This window comes from Aythya ferina (genome assembly GCF_964211825.1).
Source record: "Aythya ferina genome assembly, chromosome: 3".
Classification (NCBI taxonomy): Eukaryota; Metazoa; Chordata; class Aves; order Anseriformes; family Anatidae; genus Aythya; species Aythya ferina.
Window position 1 is genome coordinate 26274077 of NC_140298.1, and position 16251 is coordinate 26290327.

The 16251-nt window shown below is 34.3% G+C and overlaps 1 long non-coding RNA gene across 1 annotated transcript in view; it reads left to right on the forward strand.

Annotated features, from left to right (window-relative positions):
• The first annotated feature begins 5071 nt into the window (after positions 1 to 5071).
• The window catches only part of LOC311433747, a 78276-nt gene continuing 67096 nt past the window's right edge, over positions 5072 to 16251 (forward strand). Inside the window, exon 1 of the long non-coding RNA XR_014690933.1 lies at positions 5072 to 5207. This is a non-coding gene — a long non-coding RNA (uncharacterized lncRNA). The remainder of the gene's footprint in view (positions 5208 to 16251) is intronic.

Sequence of the window (16251 nt, forward strand, 5' to 3'; positions counted from 1 at the left end):
AAAAGAAGACTTTCATGGTAGAGTAATCATACAATTAAAAATTATGGTTATTGAAAGCCCTTTCCTTGGAGCAATCATTGTTTGTATTATTGCAATGTCAGGCAGTCAAGTTTCTCTTAATAACATTCTCCTTCACAGCCCATATAAAGAGCGATAAGGTCGCCCCTGAGCCTCCTTTTCTCCAGGCTGAATGACCCCAGCTCCCTCAGCCTCTCCTCGTAGGACTTGTTCTCCAGACCCCTCACCAGCTTGGTCGCCCTTCTCTGGACTCACTCCAGCACCTCGATGTCCTTCTTGTAGCGAGGGGCCCAAAACTGGACACAGTACTTGAGGTGCGGCCTCACCAGAGCCGAGTACAGGGGGACAATCACTTCCCTAGACCTGCTGGCCAAAATGCTTCTTATATAAGCCAGGATGCTGTTGGCCTTCTTGGCCACCTGAGCACACTGCTGGCTCATATTCAGCTGACTATCCCATACTACCAGGTCCTTCTCCGCCAGGCAGCTTTCCAACCACTCATCTCCCAGCCTGTATCTCTGCTTGGGGTTATTGCAGGTTATTGCAGGTTGGTGCAGGACCCAGTACTTGGCCTTGTTGAACTTCATACAGTTGACCTCAGCCCATTGGTGCAGCCTATCCAGATCCCTCTGCAGAGCCTTCCTACCCTCGAGCAGATCAACACATGAACCTAACTTGGTGTCATCTGCGAATTTACTGAGGGTGCACTCAATCCCCTCATCCAACTTCAAAAGAAACATAATAATATATTTGTATGAAAATACACAATAGCTAGTAATAATAATAATAAAAATGCATATCGCTTTATTTAGTAAATATTTAAATGCTTTATTTAGTAAATACAGCATGGTTATACAGCAGACCAGCTCTATCTGCTGCATAACATGTGAAGTAACACTGAGCTAGGCTTGGATACTAAAGTAACAACCTCCTAATTTTTCTGAAAGAGAAAAATTAGACATACTAAACATGTAAAAACTTTCATTTTGACACACTTTCTAAAATTAATGTAAGTTAAACCATTTTTTATGTACTAACTTATATGTCATTATTTCATCAAAGAAATACTAGAATAAACTAGTATAAAACTTGAGTTTTATGTTTAAACAAAACAAAAGTTTAAGGTTCTTATGTAGTAATATCAGTACTGTTTTTAAATACCACCTTTTATCCTCATAGTATCTTGTAGATTCTGTGGATGTAATTAGCTCCTACACAGCAAGGAGAATGGTGTTTTTTCCTTTGGACTTGTTTTGTGAATCTGAATGAGTATGAAATACAAACTGGCCCCGAGGAAGGAGGCAATAGTTGTGCCTATAGATTTCTGCTCTTAGTCATTTGCTGTAGAAAATCAAATCATCTTTCAGATGATAAATCTCTTGGAAGGAATAAGACATTGTGGGAATGTTTATAATGTGATTTATTTCTGTTTTGTGAACAGAATGAAAGACAAATTTCCTTTTGGACTTATCCTGGTAGAAAAGATGAATAACCATATTAAAGGTGGAGGGGTAACCATGCTGTAAAACTTGTGTAGGATTACACTCCAGAGATGAACAAGGGTAAATGCAGCATAAGGTAGAAACTGACTTAGGCTTGATAAAAAATATCTTTTACTTGTATGCATTGCAGATTACAAGGACTACTTTTCTCTTTTTCTCCAATAGCCTAAAACCATAAAGTATATATACATATTAAACTTTAACTACAGAAGAAATCAACATTTACCACAATTTCTAGAGAGAGGGAAGAACCATGCTTCCATTTTTTTCCCATTTCTTTTAATCAAAGATTTGTCAGTTGTCAGTCTGCTGACTGCCACCATTTTTTTATTATTATTTTATTTTTTATTTATTATTTGGTAATTTTGACAAGACACTACTGTATGTAGAAGAAACCAGGTATTCTTTAGGTGTGGATTTACCTCATGTCTGTAGTTGGAATCATGTACATACCCAAACATACCACTACTCTATCCAGTATAGTTTCCCTCCTTGTGGAAGCAAGATTGAAGTCACATTTGAGGGCATCACCTAGCACCACGCCTGCATTCTGGTCACAAGGTCCTGTATAACTCTTTACATGCAAAGCACGTGCCTAAGTTTGGCAAATAAACTTAACTTCAATTATGGTAAAAATACCATATGGATTTGCGGGCCTGTGTGATAAATGTCATACCCAGGTATACAGAGTGCAGAGCAGAACAGTCTGCTCTCTTTACAGTTTAAGTTACCAAACTCTGTTCTTAGCTCTGGTTTTACCATTTCCAGGAAAAAAAAAAAAAAAAAAAAAAAAAAGGAAAAAAAAGGAAAAAAAGAAAAAAAGAAAAAAAAAAAGAGAGAGAGAGAGTTTTCAAGAAAGTGCATGAATGATTGATACTAACTGATACTAACTAATGATGATACTAACTAATAAAGACAGTATACCTAAAAGTGACTTACTAGAGGACCTAAATATATGAGGCTTTTCAGGGAGGATTGTCTTATTTGGTCACTGAATGCACAGGCCATTTTGGAAAAGTGGTTGAGAGAATTCTCACTGGTGTCACGTATACAAACAAGTTTAAAAAAATCCAGTACGTGGAAGCAGAAATGAAACAAATTAAGACAATGCATTTAGCTAAGAAGTGATTTTAACCATTGGAAAAGCTCACATACATTTTTGATGGATTCTTTGTCACTGGAACTTTAAAAATTAAGGTCAAAACATGCTGATTGACTCTGGGATGAATTCAGAGAAAGGCCAGGCATTACTTGTAAGGTCAGCGTTTAAGATAATATTGTCCCCTTCTGGCTTTTGAATCTATTAATCTTAATGAAGAACTGATACCTAATACAAATGTGACCTGCTCACACTAGTCTAATGAGCTCTGGTTATGGCTGTCTGGGGAGAAGAGGATATGTTTCTGTTTCTAACCTTAGACTCTTGGCGTGTTACAAGTAAAAGACTGTCTGATCACCCTGGCCAGGATAGGGAGCAAAATCCAGCTCAGTGCTACATTTTTTTATGCTGGAAATGAGCATATCCAAGGCATCCATTAACGCTGTCAAATTTGCAGTGGCTAGAATTATTCTTAATAAAGTTATTAGAATATATGTATTAGAAAACATTTCTAATACATTATTCCTAATTACAGCTTTGCTGGAAGCTCTAGCTCCAAGTTTTATTCTCACTCCCATTGGAGTAAGAATAATTCCAATATGTGGAGGGGACAGGGTCATAGTCAGTTCACCAGCAATGAGGCATGTCTCCAGCTGCTTGTTGTGGGTAGAAACAGAAGCCAGAACCTGTTACTGTATCTGTTACTGTAGCCATCCAAAGCCATATATAACTTTCCATTTAGGCCTGCACAAGATGGCAAGTACAGGTATGTGATGCTTCCATGGAAAGCTAGACCTTCCAGTTCTGAAAAGTGTTTAGAGTAGGTAAACTGGTGGCTGAAGGAAGGCAGAATAAAAATTCAGCATGTCTGCACTGCAGTGACTCACTGTGCTCTGCTCAGCAAAGGTTATACCAACTTTAAATGTAGAGTAATATAAATTAATTATTTCAACAGTGTTTTGCAATGATCCTGCAACAACATCTGAATTATGATGAATTGAATTCCTGCTCCTAAGTGGTCTAAGATGGAAAAGCTGGCAACAGTAGTCACTATCTTCTTGTTAGGATTTGGAAGAAAAGCAATACATGCAGATGAAATTTAGCTCTTTGACCTGAGAGTGAGATCAGATGGGTGGGAGGAGGGACTGATTCGTTGAGGAACATGTCCTTGAAATCAATAGGACATTGAAAAGAAAGTATCTTTAGCAACACAGAGAAAAAATAGCTAACTGTTCATTTCCATTAACACCAGGCAGAAGCCTGGGTGTTGAGATCCAGAGTCTGAATTAGAGGAATATAATGGGCATGTTAGAACAAGAATATTTTGGATTTTCCAACAGAAAGAGGTTCAGACTGGAAGCATTGCTGGCATGTCCAGGGATTACATGTTATAGAAAATGAAAAATTTGCTAATTATCTTGGCTAATGCAAAGACACATTTATGATTCTGAGAAATGAGAAAGAGTGTATCATTTTTGTTGGTATTGGGTAAACCAAAAGTCTCATTATTTTGAGTATGGTCAACTATGAGTTTGCTAAAAATGGGGTTTGTGGAACAAAATTATAAGCAATGTTTTAGATGAAAGTTTACAAGGGAATGAGTAATGAAAATATATAAATAGGTAAGCAGAATGTACTGTAAATACAGTTCCTTGACCTACATGAAAGAAAAATCTGCTGTCTGCTCTTTGCTACAGTGGGAATAGAAGGGGTAAACTTGAGAACAGGATAGTTGAACCAGAAGAAAAAAGTGTTACTTTCAATTTGATAAGATGATTATTTAATTTATTAAGGCTCAAATGCCAGTTTTCAATAAAGTGTCCCTATATTTTACTTGCAATCCCTAGTAAACACTGTTCATCTGAGATGGATTTCTGAAGGCATGTACACTCTATCATCCTTTAAAAGACATGTGTTTTTCATTATTGAGATGTAGGTTTCAAATTCCAGCCATTTGTCATCTCTCCCTACCTCTGTCATCTGTCATGTGATCATAACCAGTTACTTTGTAGTAATTACTTTTTAGCTCTTTCTAATTACTTAGTAGCTCAATTTTTCCTTGCATAAAAGAGAACGTTACTTCATTCTCCTTACTTCCAGCATTTTCTGATTTCCCCAAGCACTATTCTCATCCCTCAAGAAATGTTAGTTACCATCATAGCTAGTCTCTGCAGAGAACTAGCAATGAACAAAATTCATAGCTACCTATAAAATTTATAAATTACAATTACAAGCATGTCTTCTCAATGAAGCTGTTAATATGAAACAGTAATTTTCCACAATGTACTGAAGTAAAACACTTCCTCCATCCAAAGGAATCATTGAAATGGTGATTTAATTCATGTAGAAGAAAGCACATTCTCTTTGCCAGAATTAAGTAGCATGAGCTTGTGCTTTAGTTTTCAGGAAAGGATTTTTTCTTACTGTCCAGACAGGTGATGGATTATGTGAATGCCTTTAGGGAGTTTAAAATACTGAAAAGATACAATGCATTTAAACAAAAGCAACTGTGTCCCCAGACCAAGATCCTGTTCAGTGAATAAAATACAGCAGAGAACAATTCTGCCCAAGGACTGGAACCTATTTTGGTAAGTATTATTACTACATTTTAGCTACATGAAATGATTTGGACTGAAGTCCAAAGAAATACAGGTATATGAAAAGCATAGTTATTATTATTATAATTATTTATATTTTAAATTTATTTATTATAATAATAATAATTTATTCTTTTTTTAAGCAGTAAACTTGTCTTTAATCATGACAATTCTTCTACTAAATACTTTCCCAAAGAGTTATTTCAAGAAATCTGGTGAATGAAAGTGGGTGAGTGGGATGGTGGGAAAGTTAATCTTAGAAACAACCTACATATGTTAGAAGTACTAGCCCAGTACTGGATTTGAAGAGATGTTGAAAGTGCACATCTTCTAGTCTGCTGAAGCAGCTTCAGTCTGGATTTTAGTTATATGAGATGCATCCCCAGTAGCAACTATGGAACAGAATATTTTGCTGAATGAAAAAGTGAGAAGATATTTGAGGATCTCCTTGGTATGGTAACTCACAGATATTTATTATTGTACTTGAAAGTTTATTGAAAATTGCAGAGTTGTATACCACAGACATATGCTTAATTGCTACAATTTCTTTGCTGTTAACACCCAGTGATATAGTTTATTAAGCAGATTTTATTGTTGTTAATGTATTAACATATTAATACTCTTTACACATTGAAAATGTCTTTTTATTAGGTATTCAAAAAATAAAAATAATTTCAGGAAGTTCTTAACACATTTCTAAACTAAACTTTATAAGCAATGCTGCAGATTAATGTTTCTACTGTGGGATTTATATTAATTTTTGGTTTTGAACATCAGCAAACATAAAAAGCTAATTATTTTAAAAAGAATGAAGAGACTGATGAGCCTTATTTAGTAAGTAAATATAGCAGTAGGGCTAAAGAAGGATACAGAGGTCTGGCAGTAGCCTGAGATTTCAAAAGCATCCTTAATGGATGTGGTCAATTATGTGCCAACACTAATGGTTCTGTCCATTATTCTTTCTCCTCATGGCTTGAGAGGAAGGGTAGAGCTGCATTTTGCTGTTTCAGCTCTTCTAGGATAAATTATTTCTGTCTTTCCTGCCAAGTCAGGAAGAAAATTTGTAGTTTCAGCAGAATCGGTACTTCTCACTGAGGGTTGTTTGCTGGTATAAGTGTGCATTTGAGCAGAGGGCATACCTTTTCACATCCTTGTCTAGCCAGAAGAACTCTGCACTTTTGAACTGGCTAGTATCATCCCATGCAATGATTTCATATCTCTTATTCTTAATTGTGGAGAAATCTTCTGCTATGTCAGATCTCCATGGAAGTGAGAGGTTCACATTGCAGTCTCTTGGAGCACAGTTCCTCCTTTCCATCAGTGGTCAGATGGACCTCTTAAGGAATAGAAATCAAGAGATTATTGGCTTTGACACTACACCTCTTCTTTACAAAGCTGGTGCTATTGCAAATAGAATCACATTTGGAATATATCAGTATATGTAATCAGTATAGCTATAGGTATTTCATGAACTGCCATTTTTGTTATCTTCCTTGCCCCATTTCTTGGTTGACCTTTCTTCATCAGAAAATAAGCCATAGTCATATGGATGATTTCTGATACTCTTCTTTGGTAACTTAGATCCAAATAAACATTAAGGCCACCTTGCTCATAATAGATTAGTTGGTAAAATAAGCTTTCCTACTATGGCATGGCCACACAGAATTGAAAAATAGATTTATATATATTTTAAATTTTATGTATTTTTTTCCCATCAATTTAACTAGCTAACTTCTGGTAGTTGTCTGGAGAGCTAGTAAAGCAGGAATCAGGGTGTTTGTGACCATGGCTTCTGCTGTCAGTTTTTCCCATATCATCTGCAAGAGGTAGTCCAACATTTTGGGATGAACTCCCTGGTTTTGATATCAGCTCTCCTTTCCAAGGCACAGGCAGCTTGGTCTTTTCACAACCTTGCTTTTAGCCTTCAAAAAGTGAAATTTTATTTTACTTTCATTGTTCAGAAACTTCAAGTGTTACTAACCTTGTTTTGGACTCTAGAATAATGCTTATACCATGCAAATACCAACATTCACAATTTCTGAACAGCTTAGATTCCATATGTTTTATATTTTATGTGAAGTCCTTGCAGCATACTCATATCAGTGAGCAAACTATTCACTAACACCTGTTAGACAAACACATAAATTGCAAAACTTAATATAACTGCAATAAAATAAATGAAGATTTTAAACTCACAGTTTGGTACTGGAATAGTTCATAGAAACCTGTTCAGAAGAGTTTGTAATGTGTGTGAATCACACCATGTTCAGTGTTGTAGCACTAAGTATCTTTGTGTTTTGTATTGATTCTATGCTAGCTGGGGAGCTTCTGAGAAAACATTATTATGTATTACATATGACGGAAATCTCTGATTTCCACCATTTCTGATCCAAAATTCTGGATTTGAATGCATTCTAAAATAAGAAATTTGGGAAATTGGTATATAGATTTTGTAACTTAATGCTACAACCATTTTATATGTCATATATTACTGTAACATTTCTGGAAACATCATTAGGCAATCCAAGTTTGTGGAATAATTAAATGTGTATGACAATAATAGAAACTAATACAATGGCGAATTGGATTCCTGTTATGACCAGTAGTTTTCCTTCGATGTGACTCCCCAGATTAGAGCCTTAAAGAATTCCATGAGAAGTAAAAGAATTATATAATAAAGTTTAATTTCTTTGTTGCTTAAGGGCGTTTTATACCTTTATACATTGCTCATTGTTCAGATATCAGAATAGATATTTTAAATCTTTCTGAACATGTTCATGAGTTACATGGTATTTATGTCAGAATTAATTACGAATATATCAGAAGTATGTGATATAATGTACAAATACATCAGAAGTAATTATGAAAATATGAATTATGAATGAATTATGTATCTGATTGGGCATCTTGACTTTCATAGTATATCAATGATCGAACCATAAAAGAGCAAATTCATACAGGCAGAAAAGAAAACTACTTACATAATCAAAGGATCCTCAGTGAGCTCTGAAATCACCCTGGTTTCTTGTTTTTTAATGAAATGTAATAGTGAGGGGATTTTCTGTACATTATATTATACTTATCATAAGAGGATAAGCTTTCTAAACTTGTTTTCAAGCTCAATTGAATATGTTTATAAATGCTTCATTTTTAAAACAGTCATTTCATTTTCATTCATTCATTTTCAGTTTTAAAACATAAACTCTGTGAGCAAGCTGTGAAAAAATAATATACTCAATGTTTAATGTTACTGCCACAGTTACTTCAGCACCCCTAGAGCAGCATTTAATCAACAAAAGACAATTTTAATCTCCAAGACAGATAACATCACAAATGTTTTCTGAGTCATGTTATGATCAAAATGTAGGTTGATTTCCAAAACCCATAGAAAAGATCTTTTCCCCTAGCCTTTATTCCTTCCCATCCTCACTTTCCCCCTCTCTTCTTTAACATTTTATGATGACAAGCTAACAACTCTATAGAAAGACAATAGGGAAGTGTATTAAAAGTAGGAACTGGAATGTATATCTTTCTGGTTGGTTATTATAAGGCTACTGTTCTCACATGTATAGTTTCAGTTTTGTTTTTTTGTTTGTTTGTTTTTGGTAATAGATGTATATCTCTCACTGTATGGTAGACGACAAGCAGAATCTAACATAGTTGCTGTTAGCAAAATAGCCAAATGTAGCAAACCTACAAACTAGCACAATCTGGCATTCATTTTTCTGTTTAATTTGAAGACATTTGTTGAACTGTAGCTGAACTGTACTTAAAAAAAAAAAAAGTAAAAAAAAAAGTGGCATGCAACAGATGTTACTAGCCATCTAGCATTCTCTACTTTTGTTACTCTGGGATTATAATTATTTATTTTGAATTATTTACTATGATAGAAGCAAGGTCAATGTACAGATTATTACTCTGCAGTCATTAACTTTGCTGTACTTTATTTCTGCATGTGTACTTTGTGCCTATCTAGATCTCTGAGAAAGTATTTGAATAGTTTCATACTAATCATATTATTTTCTCCAATCTGCCTAAAATGCCTTTGTAGCTTTGTCTTTTATCGACTGACATCAAGCTGCAGTCATGTTGTACATGTCAAATAGTGTATTTTATTATGGAAAATGGTATAGATCTATAGAAGTGAATTAGGCTGCAGCAGCTTCCACCATTAGGGACTATAGTTCACAATGAATAAACCATGCTTTAATTTTCAGATTACAGGATTTGATTTATCAAAAAGATCCATCTCACATAGAACTAGCTAAAAGTTCATTTGTTCAACTGCAGCATGAATCACAGCTCCTAATGACATACATAAATTTGCAGGTCAGTTGCCTTGTTTACAAATGAATGCACAATTCCATTATGTTACTTTACTAATTTTGGTGAATACTTCGGAGCTGCCAAATCTTCTGATATTTCTGTTAACATACATCCAATTTGTAAAGCACTGGACTTATATTTTTATATTTTATTACTGGAATTATATTTTTATCTGGAGAACTTTATTTCTTTTTCATTAATATATTATTTCATTATTTCATTATATTATTTCATTATTATATTTCATTACATTATCTGAAAATGTCTTCTAGTTGACCAGAAAAGTTATAAAATAAAATAAATAAATTAGCAAATAAATAAAGTAAGGTAGCCTAGACCATCATAAACTGTTAGGTATACGTGTATAGAAGTTCTCAGAATTTTAAAGAAAGTGTGATTTTAAGGAAAGTGTCATAGTTTTTTTTTGTTTTTTTTTGTTTTTTTTTAATATTTTATTTTTTTATTCTGTGGGCAGCAACTGAAGTAAGACTCATAATTTTCAGTGTCTTGAGTTGGGACTTGCACATACCTAGTGACTTTTGCACACTGACTCAAACAATGAAAATTGTGCAAGTATGCTTCAAAATAAGAGGATATTCTCTGTTTAAAGGCTTTTAAAACTGAGTATTACACAGCATCTAAGCTATTAACAGAAAGAATGACAAGCACCTTCAATAACTGCAAAAAGCTGTGTAGCATAGTTCATTGTGTTTCTTGTTTTAAGAAAAAAATGTTGATGTGACTACACCTTGATATGTGAATACTGAAGGTAAAGTAACAGTCTCTGAGGATCGTCTAGTCCTTTTGTCCTTAAACTGGAAACATTCAACTAATACAACATCATCAACATGTTTTGGACAGCTGTTCAGAGAACTGAATGACCAAAGCACTTAAAAAAAATATTTGTTCTAACACCGTAGCTACCTTTTAATGAAAATTTTCTTCCATTTTCTTAACATTACTCACTTATTTTTGTTCACAATGATCCATTTTGTAGGACATTCTACCTAAATTTTAGTATCACCTACACTCAGTTTGATGTCAAAAAAAGCCATGTAAGATCTTTATTTTAGGGTTTAGGATTTTCTTCCAAGACATTGTAAGGTTGTAAGGACTCTCTTTTGCTCTCTTCCCTTTCATCTCTGCTTGCCCTATATAACTATCTTACAGACACAGCTTGATCTCTCATGAAAAGTTTTTCCTTGGTATTCAAGATCAATCATAATCAAAACTTTATCTATTAAACAAATATATTTTATTTAAACAGATCTTTGAAAATCTTGTCACCTTTCTCCTTTTCAGACAAAAAACAAAAACAACAACAACAACAACAACAAAAACTGTTCATGGTTAAAAAAACATATTTCTACTAGCTCTCTAAAGCCAGTACAGGCCTAAGAAAGTAAAAATGAATGAATTCAACCTTTTGTATAATGAAAGCAATTTTTACCTGAACCCTCAGGAACTCATTACTACTTCACTCATGAGCTGGAAATGTGAATGCCTTGACTTTATTTGACTGACTTTGCAGGGGTGACAGTCATGAAATGTAGATATATGAATGATATCTTTATAGTCAGAATTTCTAGTTTTTCTTTTATGCCGTCACCTGCTCACTAGATATCATATCTCATAATTGCAATCCAAACAATCCAAGAATTAAGATCAGATTTAACAACTTAAATAATTCTCTGCTTTCCACACTCTATGGAGTCTTACAAGAAGACAATGTCTGTAGGTATTTTGGGAAGATTTCCAAGGTTTCTTGTGAATGTTTGTTGCATTTCTGAGGAAATTTCTAGTAAGTTCAACTGGAGCTGTTCCCTTAACTTTGATTTTAGGCAACCAGGATTTCAATCTCAAGTTATTACTGGAAAAGCCTATAGCATGTGAAGAAGGGAAAAAGTGAAAAATTATACTGTGTTTAAAAAGTAGGGATTAAGAAAATACCACAGCAATTTACATATGTATACTTGAACAAGAAGGACATGGCTCTTCATTTACATTGATGTAAATCAGCAGTCTCTCCACCAGTGTCATTGGTGTGCGTATTTGTGCTGCTTTCTCATTCAAGCCAATTGTAAACCCTACTAAAGTAGACACTGAAACAAGGTTAGAAGCCATTTTGCTTTGCAGAAATAGAACAAAGCTGCTGCAAGGTTGCAGTAACTTTGGATTGGTGAGGTTGCACTGACATAAAAACAGCATGTAATCAGTTCAGGCTCAACACATTTACTTCAATGTCAGAGGCAAATAAGGTGACAGAACCAAAGTAAAAATATAATCATTTTAAAAATCCATCTCACAACATGGGATTGTTTATCTGTAATAAGCAATTTTAGTATTCTAGAGACCTTGTAGAGATTTCATCATAATCTAATATTTATGTCTAAGCAGAATGTCTTAAAGCATAAATTAGACTGTGCTAGATAATCAAAAACTACTGCAGGAGAACACAGACATTTGTCTTTGAATTCATGATTAGAAACATTTAAAATTCACCAAACTCTAGAAGTCTGTGATTCAAGTAAAAGACTTTTCAGAAAGTATACAAAAATTGTATAAAAAAAAATGTTAGTTACGTATCTTAAGCACACTCAAAATAATCATTGCTTCAGTAGTTCCTCATAATCAGATAAATAAACTACATTAAAATGTATGTACTGAATCAATAGAAGATGTTGTTTGTTGTTGTTTTTTTTTTTGTTTTTTTTTTTGTTTTGTTTTGTTTTTTAATCATTTTTGATTTGGAAATCATCATTAGACAAATATAATGGTAGTGAAAAGATCTAGCAGAGACTTGAAAATAATTGAGTACAATCCTCAAATTTTTATTTTTATTTTAAATTTGTTCCATTCATACATTTTATTTGAAGGAAGATTTTAACTCTAGTACAAAACATGATGTTACAATACATGTATGCTCCTAATAATGGGTAAAAGAGCCAGTTAAAATTCCATTGTTTTTTCTAACTGCTGTGGTTGTAATTGAAGCTTGAGTTTATTCAGTGGAGACAAAGAAAAGGGAACTACAAAGTTCTGAGTCTGTTATAATAACATTGGAACAATAATTTAACAGTCTGGTGGAAAGTGTAAATCAACCAATAATAGATAAGTCAATGCGCATCTATCTTTTATAAACCATCTCACTTGGTTTAGAAGGTGACTAATGAATGACCTCAAAGATTATGGAGGGGAGAATGATGACGAATTTAAATTCCAGAGGTATAAAGTGAAGTGGAGATATATTCCCATCACATACTTAGAGAAGAACCAGATACAGGAAAAGAGATCCAGTCTCCACCAAAAATTAACTTGCTGGAAAATATAGAAAAGGAGCCTGGTGAACATACTGTAGGATTTCCAAGGCAGGACGTCTCTAAAAATTTAACTTGTAAAAGACCATGAATAGGATGTCAGTAAAACACTGCTGGTGTTCTATGTGGAAAACAGTTCAAAAATGACAGAAGCCAGATTTCAGGGACAGCATCTGAAATTTTGAAAGTTTATATATTCTTTAACATTTCAATTCTTATAAAGTTTTTCCTTGCTAGTGTTTCATCTAATCTCCAGATTTATTTCATTATAGCTGCAAGAATTCTAGCAGCTAAAGAATAACAAAGACATTTTTCTCATTTAGTTGATATTTATTTGATGCTACCATTTGTTAATGTTTCTTAACAGAGTAAGACTGTATGTACTTTACAATTTAGTCTGTTTAATATTTCACCTTTATTTTTATACTCTACTCTTGATTTTCAAATATTGCATTTCTGATGGCAAAATATTTGCTTTGATATGATTTGATATTTGATATGGATATGCAGAAAATGCCATAGAATGTCATAGAATTTTAAATTTACAATTAAAGTGCTTTAAAGTTACAAATATATATATTTTTTTCAATTTTTACATATATTCATGCATGCCTGCATGCACATAGACAAATATGTTGCAGAAAGCTAGACTGGAGAAAACATCAGCTCTTCTGCTAAGCAGTGAACATTCAATGTAGCATAGCTGCAGTCCTCCACAAGCTTAGGTAACTGAATTAAAAATCCAGGAGTTGTCTTTGGAAATGAGCCAATTACTTTGAAAGGATTTGCTCTTTAGTCTGTCTGTATGTGTGTTTTAAAGCCCAAGGTAAATTACAGGTTCTAGGCTCAGCACAAGATTCAGAACAGCCACATGAAACAAAATAATGAACGAACAAAATGCTGATAGAAACAGATGTCCTATCAGGTCATCTAGTCAATTCCCCATGGAAGCAGATTTATTCTTTCCTATATATCTTCCAGTGTTCCTTCTAGTATGTGGAGCAAAAAGCCCATTTGGAAGCACCATGTGATTTTGAATCCTGCCCCCACAGTGATTTTTCTGTAGGAAATATTTTGTAAACACTTTGTATCCTCCTCATGTTAGCTGTTTGGGTTCAAGTGACTATGGCACTCCCATTTGACTGATGTCAGCTATTGTTCTTTTAATTTCTATTTCTGCCATATTTGTATTTGTATTGCTATAGTATCAGAGATGCCAACCAGAACTGAAACTAAAACGGAGGTGTGGCTAGATGTAGATGCTCTAAGAAAAAATACATATTACATGTGTTTCTTCAGACTTTATAGTTTTTTTTCTCATATTTTGTATTCCTTCTAAGCTAAAAGGTTTCATGAGACTAATGAGAAACTTCATGCACTCAAGTCTGCAGTGAAAAAACTCACCAACTCACCTCCATCAAAAGATGCACTTAATCACCTACTTTCTGTGCATATGCAAATAGTCCCCTTGTAGATTATTCATTATATATTAATTATATATATATATATATATTCAAGCTTAGCACTCCCTTGAGTGCTTTATTGGGTTGCAGTCAGACCACTCAGCACACTGTAAAATTCAGTCCTTTTTATATGAGGAAAAATGGGATGTAGCCTTGATATAACCATGATAGCATGGTATAACAAAATATAAGACTTCTGAAAGTGAGGAGTTTTGTTCATTTGTTGCTATTAGAACCTGTAGCTCTTTAGATCACACTTATCTGGGCATTTTTCATTGATATGGAAGCTTGCAAACAGGATCATACCCCAGCTATAAGCACACAGAGAGATATTTTTCTTGGCTAGTGAGTGACTGAAACAGACATTGCTGTGCACACAAATCCAGTGCAAGCTCCTGCTGGGAAGACAGTCATCAGCCAGGTGGGGAAGTGTCAGCCAAGGCTGCTCCCTGGCACAGTCCAATGCTTGAAACTGACAATGTGCTGTCTTCTGGCTTTCACCTTTTTCTAAGGGCATTTTACCTCGACATGTTGGTATACTACTGAGTTACTAATTCTAAAATTTTGCTGTTGAAGAATTAAGTGAAGTTTCATTCTCTGAACATATTTATTTGACACTCTTTCAAGATCCTAAAAACATTTTAGAAATTCCATAGGCATACACCAGAATTTCACATTGTTTATTATTTGTTTACATCGTTTGATGAATGTGAGAAAACGCTGTTTTAAAGCTGATCGAAAGACAATTTTATTTATTTATTTATTTTTGTCTAGTCCCTTGGGTAATCATTCCTGACAAACCCCCCTGCTGTGATTGACACAACCCAGAGCTGTCTCATGGGTTGTGATGGACTATTTTCTTAAAGGTGCAGATCCATTCTGGAATCAAAGGAATTGATGAATTATTTTGTAGGTACCTCTTTGGCATATATCCTCAGACAATATATTTTGGGCATAATTTCTGTTGCTGTGTCTTGCACTTCTTTGAACAATGTTACATTTTTTTCATTTGTTTGCTTCTTTGTAAAAAGTACAGGTAAATGTGAAAAAAAAAGGAAAAGCTATGTAAAAAAGAAGGACCATAGATTAAACTTGTGTGGGCCAGAGGGATATGTAGGAAAACAAGTGTCTAAATATGAGTACAAAGAAAATTGATAGTGAGGTATGTATTTATTGTATAAATTCTGTGACTAAGGTTAGTTTTTCTGATGCATACAGGTTGAATAACACTTTATCAATAATTAGGAAATACCTTGATGCCAGTATTTTGACATACTATATTGCAGTCTCAAGAGAGGAAATGTTAAGGTCATATTTGACGCATCACTGTGTATGTTGAAGGACAACATTTATGATTCTGGTTGGCCATTTCAAACTGTGTTTCTGACAGCTTGACATTAATGCAGGCTATGTGTCACAAATAGCTGATGCGGTGCTGTGAAGTTACAACCATCTGGAGCTTTCTGATTTTATTTATTTATTTTTTCAAACTGGCAGCCTTGTTGTCCTTCTTTGAGAATTTAATATGGTTTTCATTACCTGTTCTCAATTACAATGAATAACTGTAGCAGGATTTTTCTTTCCACTCTCCTTGCCATGATGTCTCTGGATAATCATCAAACATTGCTGTACTCTTTTGTGCTTCTGATGCCAACTGGGCAGAGTGCTCAAGAGCAAAGCTGTTCTTTCTGCAATTAACCAGCAGAGACAGAACAAACACTTAACACAGTCATGTCAGAAGTGGAGTGGTGGCAGGCTTCTTGGGTCAGATATTTGATCATTTATAACTATAAAATGTGATCAAGTCACACTTGCTTTTTGTCATGTTTGCCTTGTGCATGCAGTAGCAGCCCTACAAACTACAAGGCAGTTGAGAAGCAGGGCCTTATATCTCATAGCTGGGGCAACACCATTGATTCTCTGTAAATG